This window comes from Lontra canadensis, unplaced genomic scaffold (genome assembly GCF_010015895.1).
Source record: "Lontra canadensis isolate GAN:19392208 unplaced genomic scaffold, GSC_riverotter_1.0 scaffold59, whole genome shotgun sequence".
Lineage (NCBI taxonomy): Eukaryota > Metazoa > Chordata > Mammalia > Carnivora > Mustelidae > Lontra > Lontra canadensis.
Genome location: NW_022631053.1, coordinates 1,933,520 through 1,946,077, shown reverse-complemented (window position 1 = coordinate 1,946,077; position 12,558 = coordinate 1,933,520).

Sequence of the window (12,558 nt, the reverse complement as noted above, 5' to 3'; positions counted from 1 at the left end):
CCAATCCCTTGATAGTTACCTATCCTTACTTGCACTGATAATCCACTACCTACTTCTTCGTCATCATTTTTAAATATACCAATTATGGGGCACCTGGGAGGCTCAGGCCATTAAGCATCTGCCTTCAGCTCAGGTCATGATCTCGGGGTGCTGGGGCCGAGCCCCGTTCGGGGCTCCCTGCTCGGTGGGGAGTCTGCTTCTCCCTCTGCTGCTCCCCCTGCTCCTACTCCCCTCTCTCTCTCAAGTAAAGAAACAAAAATTTTAAAAAGTTAATATACCAATTATTTCTTCCATTAAGATGTTTTATTTTCCTGCCACTTCTACCCCGCTAAGAGAGCCTTCAGAATACTTTGATCTCTCTTACTCTGCTTCCCATCCCTAGGTGTGCCCAAGAGAACACAGTACTTAGGGCCCTAGGTATAATTAGGTGTTTGTCCAGCTCCGTGAGCATTTAACAGCGTGATATTGGCCAAGTGTCCTATTCACTGGAGGTTTTCCTCCCCCCTCATATTCCTCTACCTTGACTTCTCCATTCCCTTAGTTTTTTTCTTGAGTATTTTCCTCAGGTGAGATAAGAGATTGAGATACTCTTTATAGCTCTAAATATCTTTCTTTTGCTCTGACAGGTGAAAGCTTTCCCAGCTGGGGATGGGGTCCCTGGGCAGCCGATCCTTTTCTCTCGCTGTCCCACGTTTAGCTTCCAGTACCTCAGATGGAGAGTCCTGGGTCAATTTGATGCTTTTCCCTTTGTACAGAACTGGATCTTTCTGTCTAGAAACCTGAAAATGTTTTTCTTTAATCTTGGAATTCAGTAGTTTCATGCTTAGATGTCTGTCTTTTCTTTTCTTTCCTTTTTTTGTGTCTTCCTGTGCCCTTTTGGTCTGCAAGCTGAGATCTTTTTTTCAAGTCACTGAAGTCTTCTTCTATTTTTAAATTATTACCTCTCTTCGATCTGTGCCTTTTCGTTCTTTTGGAGCTAATACATTTGAATGTTAGGACTACTGGATCTATTCTCCAAGTCTCAAATTTTCCTCTTTATTTCCATCTCTTTGTATTATTTGCTCTGTGCTTTGAAGTATTTTTTCCACTTGTCCTTCCAAGCCACTAATTTGAGTCCCAGCAGGGACCAGACTTTTCTCTTTTGATGCATATACTAATTTTTGTGGTTGTTGAAATAACGTTTCTTTAGTTCCAGAAAGTACTTTTTGGTACACTACTTGAAGCTCTTTAAGTGCTCCTAATATTTTCTTAAGTTGTCTTCTAACTCTTCAGTGGTTCCTGTTGCTGCCTGGTAGGCAGGAAGAACAGCTATGATGACCTCATCCCCATAAAGCCAGAGTCATCTGAGTCATGTTCTTTCAGGATCCCCCATGGTCCTGACCTCTGGTCAGGGGCTCTCCAAAGCTGGTCTCCAGACTCTTAAATGGTGAGAATGAGGACGTTCCTCCCCAGGTTTCCTCATTAGACCTTCCCCTTCCTAACACCAAGTTCAAGCCCTCACTGGCACATCCAGCCCCTGGCCCCAGTAATACTGGTTAAGAAGAGGCAGGTGTTTGCAGTGGAAATTCCCTTAGAACAGCGATTGTCAAACTGGACCACACCCTGGAATCCCCTCCAGGGCGGGCCAGGATAGGATGAGCCCCACCCCAAGATTTTCAGATTCCTTCTAGGGCATGGCCTGGGAATTGCCAAAATATGCTGACACTGCTGGTTGAGGAACCACACTTTGACAACCCCTGCATTAAAATTCATGAAACCAAGCCACCCTTCTTCTTCAAAATTATAGCTTTTTTTTTTTTATGGTGAGGAAATTAATCAATGTCAGGAAGGTATTGTCTCCTCATTTTACGTGGGTTCTTCAACTTATTCATCATCCTGAGGCTCGTACACGACTGGGCTCTATCCAGGCCCCCTCGCCCACCAAAGCCATCTCGGGGGCTTTAGTGCCCTGACTCCTGGTCTGAGAAGAAGGCAGTGGCAGAGAGCCAAATGTGCCCAGACCAGAACCCCTCGGGCTGAACCAAAGTGGAGTAGAGGTGGGTCAGACCAGAGAGCCCCTCCTTTGCACAGGCTCAGGCACCTTCGTGGAACCTTGTTTTACCCTGGTACCCAGAGGGTGGCAGCAGCGCCCCACCAGCCTTGGGCCAGGACATCAGTGGGGATACAGCGCCTGGAGTGGGCATCTGCTTTCGAGTCAGGGAGGACTCTGGGACCATCTTCCCACCCAGCAAGGCCCTCCTTCTGGGTTAGGAACCACCTTGTCTGTCTGTTCGGGTTCTCTTCCCTGGGGCCCTATCTGTGTCCCTCAGACTCTGTGCCCATCCTCTAAGCCAAACACCTTCTATTCACACCTTTGACTTGTCCAGTTTTTTCTCCGCATCTCCTTGCTTGTCCTGGGATCCCACGTAACACTCACTCCCCTCTTCTGTGGCCTTCCTCCTAATCTGTGCTGGCCCAGTGGTCTGCGACCTCCATATCGTCCCATACTCCACTAGTTGGAGTTTCTCCCTCCCATATTACTCCTCCCTCACTCTGCTGCTGGGAGCACCCCTCCTATAACAAACACTCCACAACTCTGAAACACAGAATTCAAATGGGCATTTCAGCAATGCCCAGTGATCCTATTAATCTGGAGGACTCCCTCCCCACTTTCCAAAAGAACAATTTCTTTTTTTTTTTTTTAAGATTTTATTTATTTATTTGTCAGAGAGACAGGGAGGGAGCGCACAAGCAGGGGGAGCAGCAGGCAGAGGGAGAAGCAAGCTCCCCGCTGGGCAAGGAGCCTGATGTGGGACTCAATCCCAGGACATGACCTGATTCAGATCATGACCTGAGCTGAAGGCAGACACTTTAGCCAACGGAGCCACCCACGCATCCCCAACAACTTGATTTCTTCTCTCTTTTCCCACCATTCATCTCCAACTCTATAGATCCACCCAAAGCACACACTCCAGCTTTCCCCGACTCTAGGTTCCTCCTGTGAACTGCAGGAATTCGCCCTCCTCACATCACAAGACATTCCCTCCCCTCCCACTACCTCCAACACTAAGACCCTTTTATGAGTTCCAGGCACCTCCCCCTCCTTTCCCCTCTCTACCAAATGTTCCCATTAGCACCCAGGTGAGTTCCTCTACTATGTCCCATCTCTAACTTTCCCCTCTTCACCCCAGATCCTCATCAGGCTGTCTCCCTGCTCAGCTTCCTGTCATAGCCAAACTTCTGGAAAAAGTTGTCTGCTCACTGTGGCTGTTTTCTCACCTCCTCTCACTTTTGAGTTAATCATGTATCTACAAAAGTGTCTCTTCACAGTTTAGTAGGGGTAATTACTCAAGCACTCATCCCTTCCTGTCATCTCCTTCCCCCCCTTAGGGATCCACTCTAGTACATGACAAATCTCTATGTGTTCTTGAAAAATAACAGTGTTGTACTTTACCTTTTTAATTTATATCAAGTAATTTATGCTACAATTCTCATTCTATTCATCACTGTTTAAAAATATGTAAATGATGCTACATTTAAATATGTAAATTTCTGCTGCTACCTGTGTAGTATTCCATCACAGTCACACACTACTCTTTTTTTTTTTTTTTTAAGATTTATTTATTTTAGGGGCACCTGAGTGGCTCAGTTGTTTGGGTGCCTGCCTTTGGCTAAAGGGTCATGATCCCAGAGCCCTGGGATGGAGGCCTGCATCCAGCTCCCTGCTCAGCAGGGAGCCTGCTTCTCCTTCTCCCTCTGTCCCTCTCCCTGCTCATGTGCACTTGCTCTCTCTCAAATAAATAAATAAAATCTTTTTTAAAAGGATTTATTCATTTGGGGGCTCTTGGGTGGCTCAGTTGTTAGGTGTCTGCCTTTGGCTAGAGTCATGATCTCAGGGTCCTGGGATCAAGCCCCACATCGGGCTCTGTGCTCTGTGGGGAGTCTGCTTCTCCCTCTCCCCCTGATCCTCCTGTCCACTCATGCTCTTTCTCTCTCTCAAATAAATGAATAAATAAAATATTTTTTAAAAAGATTTATTTATTTTAGAGAGAGAGAGAGAGCATGTGCAAGTGGGGGTAAGGGCAGAGGCAGAGAATCTTTAAGCAGACTCTCCGCTGTGTGTGGAGCTCCACCTGGGGCTGGACCCTGGACTTGATCCCACAACTCTGAGATCATGACCTAAGCAGAAATCAAGAGTCGGATGCTTAACTGACTGAGCCATCCAGGTGCCCCAAACTTTTTTCTTTTTTGAAGTTGTTTTTGGGAGGTGCCTGGGTGGCTCAATCAGTTAAGCACCTGCGTTGGGCTTAGGTTGTGATGCCAGGGTCCTGGACTCCTGGCCTCATAGTGCTCCCGGCTCAGCAGGGAGCCTCCTCCCTCTCCCTCAGCCCATCCCCCAGTTTGTGCTAGCACTCGCTCTCTCTCTCTCTCTCTCTCTCTCTCGCATGCACTCTCTCTCAAGTGGATAAATAAAGTCTTTTTTAAAAAAACAAAGTTGGTTGTAGCTATTCCAGATCACTTGCATTTCCATATGAATTTTAGAATCAACTGTCAATCTCTACAAAAACCATGCTGGGGTTTCTATTGAGATTACACTGAATCTAAAAATAAGTTTGGGGAGAATTAACGTCTTAGCAATACGAGGCATTTCAGCAAAAAACACTGTATATCTCTCCATTTAAGTCTTACTTAATTTCTCTTGCCAGTGTTTTTTTAGTTTTCAGTGTATGGGATTTGTACATCTTTCATCAGAGTTGTCCTTACATTGTCCTTACATATTTCTCTCTTCTTTTTTGATGATATTGTAAATGATATTGTCTCTTCCACTTCCAATAGTTTGTTGCTGGTGTAGAGAAATACAATTAATTTTTGTTTATTGGTCTTGTATCATGCAACCTTGCTAAACTAGTTCCAGTAGCATTTTTGTAGGCTCATTGGAACTTTCTACATAGATGATCGTGTCACCTGAAAATCAAAACAATTTTACTTCTTCCTTTCTAATTTTTATGTCTTTTTTTTCCTTGCCTTATTACCTAGCTATAACTTCAAGTACAGTTAAATAGGAGTAATTGTGGACCTCTCTGTCTTGTTCCTGATCTTAAAAGGAAAGATGTATACATATACAGTATATCAGCTTTATTCAAATATATATACTTTGGGATTATTTAAATATAATTCATATACCATTTAATATACCCACTTAAAGGGTACAAGTTGATAGTCTTAATATGTTCACAGATTTGTGTAACCATTACAGTTAATTTTAGTACATTTTCATCACTGCCCCCAGAATCTTGTACCCATTAGAAATCACTTTCCATTCCCCTCTAGCCCTCCAGCTTTGGGCAGCCACAAATCTACTTCCTATTATGGAGATTTCAAATAAATGGAAACGTACCAAATATGGTCTTCTGAGATTGGCTTTTTTTTTTTTTTTAGCACATTGTTTTCTAAGTCAACCCATTTTATACTATATACCAGTACATCATTCCTTTGTGTGGTCAAGTAACATTCCATTTCATGGATATCCCACATTTTATTTACTCATTCATCGGTTGATGAATAGGATGGTTAATTTTATGTTCCAACTTGACTAGGCTAAGGGGTGCCCTAATAGATGGTAAAACATTTTTTCTGGGTATGTCTGTGAGATTGTTCTAGAAGAGATTAGCATTGGATTTGGTAGGCTGAGCAGAAAGATCCCATCTCACCAATATGGGCAGGCATCATTCAGTCTTTTAATGGCCCAAATGGAATGAGAAGGCAAGGGAAGGGCAAATTCTCTTCTTCAGCTGGAACATCTATCTTTTCCTGTCTTCAGACATCAGAGCTCCTGGTTCTTGGGCCTTCAGCCTCTTACTGGGAGATATCTGAGTGGCTTCCTGGTTCTCAGGAGTTTGGACTCAGAATAAGTTACACCACTGGCTTTCCTGGCCCCCACCCCTACCCCAGCTTACAGATGGTAGACTGTAGAACTTCTCAACCTTCATAACCAGGTGAGCAAATTAGTATAATAAATCGCCTCTTATATCTACATATATATCCTCTTGTTTCTGTTTCTCTGGAGAACCCTGACCAATACAATGAACATTTGGATCATTTCTGCTTTGGCACTATTATGAATAATGCTGCCATGAACATTTGTATACATGTTTTTGTATGGATGCCTGTTTTCATTTCTCTTAGGTACATACCTGGGAGTGGAATTCCTGGGTCATATGATGACTCTATATTTAACCTTTGAGGAATGGCAGACTGTTTTCCACAATGGCTACACAAGTTTACAATTCCACTAGCAGTATATGAGGGTTCCAATTTCTTTTTTTTTTTTTTAAGATTTTATTTATTTGACAGACAGAGATCACAAGTAGGCAGACAGGCAGGCAGAGAGAGAGAGGGAAGCAGGCTTCCTGCCGAGCAGAGAGCCCGATGCGGGGCTCGATCCCAGGACCCTGGAATCATGACTTGAGTCGAAGGCAGAGGCTTTAACCCACTGAGCCACCCAGGTTCTCCTGAGGGTTCCAATTTCTTTACATCCCCACCAACATGTGCTATTTCTCTTTTTTTGTTATAATATCTTACTGGGTATGAAGTGGTATCTCATTGTGGTTTTGATTTGCATTTCCCTGATGACTAATGATGTTGGGTATCTTGTCACATGCTTGTTGGCCACATGTATATCTTCTCTGGGGAAACATCTAATCAGATCCTTTGTCCATTTTTTAATTGAGTAATTTGTCTTTTTTGTTGAGTTGTAAGAGGGCTTCAACCATTCCAGATATAAGTCCCTTATCAGATATGTAATTTGCAAATATCTTCTTCCATTCTACACATTGTCTTTTCACATTCTTGATGGTGTCCTTTGAAGCACAAGTTTTAAATTTTGATGAGGTCCAATTTATCTATTTCTTCTTTGGTGGCTTGTGTTTTTGGTGTCATATGTAAGATTCTGCCTAACCCAAGCACACTAAGATTTACTTCTCTATTTTCCTCCCAAAGCTTTATAGTCTTAGCTCTTATATTTAGTTCCAGAATTCAAAAAAATTTTTTTTAGATTTTTATTTTATTTATTTGACAGAGAGAGAGACAGTGAGAGAGGGAACACAAGGTGAGGGAGTGGGAGAGGGAGAAGCAGGCTCTCCACAGAGCAGGGAGCCCGATGCGGGGCTCGATCCCAGGGTCCTGGGATCATGACCTGAGCCCAAGGCAGATGCTCAACAACTGAGACACCCAGGCGCCCCTAGTTCTAGAATTCATTATGAGATAATTATTGTGCATGATGTGATAAAGGGTTTCAACTTCATTCCTTTGCATATGGGTACCCAGTTTTTCCAGCACCATTTGTTGAAAAGACTATTCTTTCCCCCAATGAGCTGCCTTGACATCCCTGTTGAAATCAACTGACTGTAAGTGTGAGGGCTTATTTCTGGATTCTCAGTCTCTTACTTTGGTCTGTAGGTCTGTACTGTAGCCTACACTGTGCTGAATACCACAGTTTTGTAGTAACCAAAGCTTCCATTTCCCTCAGGATGTGTTACTCTTTCAGCATCAGGGTGTGACTGTATGCACTGAATATTGCCAATCTGGAAAACTCACTTGGATAAAGATTAGAGCAGAAATCAAGCGAGAAGAACAATTAAGAACCTCAGTAATCCCAAACCTGATTCTTTGAGAAGATCAATAGCAAGAAACCTCTAACTAAGCTGAACAGGAGGGGTGCCTGGGTGGCTCATTGGTTAAGCCTCTGCCTTCGGCTCAGGTCATGGACTCAGGGTCCTGGGATCGAGCCCTGAGTCGGGCTCTCTGCTCAGCAGGGAGCCTGCTTCCCTTACTCTCTCTCTGCCTGCCTCTCTTCCAACTTGTGGTCCCTGTCTGTCAAATAAATAAATAAAATCTTTTAAAAAATAATAATAATAAACTGAAAAGGAAAAAAAAAAGAGAGAGGCCACAAGTTACCAGTATAAGGAAGGAGAGGCAGGTAACAATACTACGGATTCTACAGATATTAAAAGGATAGTAAGGAAACATGTTTAGATCAGTAAATCCTGCAACTTAGATGAAAATACACCATTTTCTGAAAGACAGAAATTACCAAAGCTTACTCAAGAAGAAACAGCCCTTAACAGCCTGATCTGTTAAAGAAATTGAATGTGTGGTTTAGAATCTTCCCCCAAAGAAATCCCAGTGTCTATATCTGGTATATAGAACCCTCTAGTCTACCTTCCTTCGCAGAAGGGAACAGCAGCAAAACACCTCCAGCTGACATTAAAAACACTTAAACCTCTCATCCAACTTTAAAATGTATGTGGTTATAAGGAAAAAAAGCTAAAAATAACATGCTACAAACTAAGGAAATGTGCAAGCTAATTATGTTGGCACTGGAGAATTTGCTAAAACTGAACTTCAGGAATTTTTCAAAACTAGGTCATCAGACTACTGGATTCTTCTAACATGTGGAAACTGGATCTCAAGAACTGACAAAATATCAGTCTAGAAAAGAAAGCACAGAATTGTTGCTTTTGGGGGGGATAAAATTAAAAAGGAGATGGTGGCTTGTACAAACCAATGGTAATCCTCTTTAGAATAAACTACATGTTCTCCTTAAGAGATATTTTTGTGACTTTGTAAGAACCATAGCTTTGCCCAGCCTCAGCTGCCTTATTTGTAAAATACAGGTTAAAAAAATCTGCCTAAGGCCAAGGTTGTATCAAGTGAGTACTTGTGCAGGCCTTTCAACTCCAAGACCTATTATTCTAGCAAACTTGTAATACTAACACTAACCACGGGTTGAGAGAACGTTGCCTTCTTTTAAAAAAAAAATTATTTATTATTATTATTTTTAATGTTGCCTTCTTTATACAAAGTCTGACCTTCAAGGTACTTCATTTAACATTTAGAAACTTCTCTTTAAAAAAAGAGAAAACAGTGGGGCACCTGGGTGGCTCAGTGGGTTAAGCCTCTGCCTTCGGCTCGGGTCATGATCTCAGGGTCCTTGGGATCGAGACCCAAGTCTGGCTCTCTGCTTGGTGGGGAGCCTGCTTCTACCTCTCCCTCTCTCTCTGCCTGCCTCTCTGTCTACTTGTGATCTCTGTCAAATAAATAAATAAAATCTTTTAAAAAAAAGAGAGAGAGAGAGAGAGGGTGCCTGGGTGGCTCAATGGATCAAAGCCTCTGCCTTCGGCTCAGGTCATGATCCCATGGTCCTGGGATCTAGCCCCGCATCGGGCTCTCTACTCAGTGGGGAGCCTGCTTCCTTCCTTCTCTCTCTCTCTCTCTCTCTCTCTCTGCCTACTTGTGATCTCTGTTTGTCAAATAAATAAATAAAATTAAATTAAAATTAAAAAGAGAGAGAGAGAGAGAAAAAACAATGAATCTTGGAACACTGAAAAAAATAAAATAAAATTTTAAAAAAAGAGAGAGAAGAATCAAGCATCCCACCTCATTTGCACCTCACGCCCCACCTACAATCCTGGGTTTTCAATCCATTTTCTCTGCTTCCTCTGTGATATCTCCCAGTGGAACATCACTTCCCCCCTTTAAAGCTCTGGCCCTTTGTTTCCCTTAGCACAATTAAGATGGGATTTTAAACTCACATCCAAAATAAATAAATAAATAAATAAATAAAAATAAACTCACATCCCAGAGGATGTGAGTCTAAAATTCACAAGTCCATCAATCTATCATTAGCTATGAACAGGGTGCCTAGATCATGATTTCTTTAAGATTATTTATTTATTTGAGGGGCGCCTGGGTGGCTCAGTGGGTTAAGATCAGGTCATGATCTCAGGGTCCTGGGATCGAGCCCCACATCAGGCTCTCTGCTCAGCAGGGAGCCTGCTTCCCCCTCTCTCTCTGCTGGCCTCTCTGCCTACTTGTGATCTCCCTCTCTGTGTCAAATAAATAAATAAAATCTTAAAAAAAAATGAAAGAAAGAAAAGAATTGGATTGTAACTTACTGGATAAAACAAAGCCCCATACTGATAGTAAATAGATGAATGAATGAATGAGTGAATGAATGAGGAGAAAGGAGGGCTCTTCTTTGTAGTTGAATGCCAGATGATAAAAGTAGAGGGCTTGCTAGAGTTAGAAAATCACCATTTTGCAACCATTATGATGAAAGTTGGCTTGGGCAAGGATCATGAGTGAATCCTAAGTCTCAGCAGGGAGTACAAGCCCCGCAGGATATTTGCATGTTCTCAGAATGTCTCCTCATAGATTGTGTATTAGTTGTAAAGGGGAAAACAGTAACTATACTATGAGGAAACTAGACAACCCCTTGATCCATTTTGACCTTGATCAAATTACATCACCAATAAGAAGCGGATGGACATTGCGGACCTTGGGGTTAACTTCCCTGAAAAGAACACATGTGATTTATATCATATTCCAGCTCAGAATGTAGAACTTGAATCTGGTCAAGAGGAAACATCAGGAAAAACAAATAGATGAACATTCTATAGAATGACTGTCTCATATTCGTTATAGAATTACTGTCTCATATTCTTTAAAAATGTCAATGTCATTAATGACAAAGAACGCTGAGGAACTATTTCAGTTTAGTTGAGTTTACTTGAGTTTAAGGAAACAGAATATGACAACAAAATGTGATATATGATCCTGGCCTGGGATCTCGTATGGGAGGGGAAATGCCATAATGGGCACTACTGGGACAACAGACAATTTTGGAACACGGACTTTAAAGTATAGTGCCAATGTTAAACTTTCTGAATTTGATAACTGTACCATGGTTATTTAAGATAACATTCTTCTCGGGTGCCTGGGTGGTTCAGTGATTAAAGCCTCTGCCTTCGGCTCAGGTCATGATCTCAGGGTCCTGGGATCGAGTCCCGCATCGGGCTCTCTGCTCAGCAGGGAGCCTGCCTCCTCCTCCTGTCTCTCTCTGCCTGCCTCTCTGCCTACTTGTGATCTGTCTGTCAAATAAATTAAAAAAAAAAAATCTTTAAAAAAAAAAAAGATAACATTCTTCTCATGTCAGCTAATTGAATTTAAATTTAAGAATAGTCTTCTTCTTAAGAAATATGCACCAGAGTATGAAAGATAAAGGGGCATACTGCATGAAACCAACTCTTAAATGGTTCAGAAAAAAACATGTTATAGTACATATATAAAAGAATGATAAAGAAAATGTATCAAAATGTGAACAATCAACAAATTTAGGTAAAGAGTATATGGAAGTTCTCTGTCACTATTATATGAAATTTTTCTGTAAGTTTTATATTATTTCAAAAGGAAAATATTTTGGGGGTACCTGGGTGGCTCAGTGGGTTAACGCCTCTGCCTTCGGCTCAGGTCATGATCTCAGGGTCCTGGGATGGAGCCCTGCATCGGGCTCTCTGCTCAGCGGGGAGCCTGCCTCCTCCTCTCTCTCTCTCTCTCTGCCTACTTGTGATCTCTGTCTGTCAAATAAATAAATAAAATCTTAAAAAAAAAAAAAAAAAGAAAGAAAGAAAGAAAAGTTCCAAGTGTTTAGTCAAATTCTGACCTTCCTGTAGCTTGGTCCCTTTCATCTACTTTCCTAAAAAGGCTCTTAACCATCAACCTCAAGACCGGCCATATCACAGGTGCCCACCCAGCTCTTAGCACCTCAGCCCATGGCCTACCTGTGAGGGTGCCATTTTCCTTCCCCAGTCCTGTGCAATCTAGCCACTTGAATACATCAACCTCTCTAAACCAAAACCCAAACCCAAAACAAAACAAAATCTATTCCAACATTGCAACCCACCCAGGTAGGTACTCCCAACAGCCTTGTTTCCTGTTTGGTGAAAACACGATTTCCCCAGATCAAGGGCAAGATGTGGATCTGAACCTACTCATGGCTTCATCCTTCCTGCAAGCAGCAGTTCCACAGCATATAGATAATACAACGGGCCTAACACCCCCCAACCTATGAATTACATACACATGACAACAGAAGCAGGCTATGTCTGTGGTCAAGAGCCAGAGGAAGATGGCCTGAATTTGGCTTTGACTCCACCACTCAGTTACGTGACTGACAGCAAGTCAGCTACTACCTGGAGCTCATTAACCATTCACTCAACATTATCCATCCAGTAAGTACCAGACTGCATTTTAGGAAGCAGTGATACAAAATCTCTGCTCCCAGAAATTACATTATAATTGGGTGAGACAGAAAATAATTTAAATAAATATACTGACTGATAGATAGACGGATAGAGACTGAAATATAGACGATGCCAGATACACGTGCCATGGAGAAAACAGGGCAGATAAGAATAGGGCTTAGAGTTCAAATTATTAATACTCTCAAACAATTTTATTATTTGGAAGAAGTTAAATACCATTTGCAGAATAATAAGTTTATAGGGGAATTGTTAGCAGTTTATAAATAGAAAGACTTTTCCCCCCTGCCAAATGGTCAAGAGAATTGGGTCTGTGATTTGGATGTTCCTTTGCTATGGTTTGTACAGTCTGTATTTGCCTCTTCAAATAACTTTGGATGATTTTTACATGACCACATTATTGTTTCCATAAAAGGTATTTTTAGGAATTGGAAATAACAGAAAGTTCTGGTAGACTTGCCACTTGTTCTTAATAACT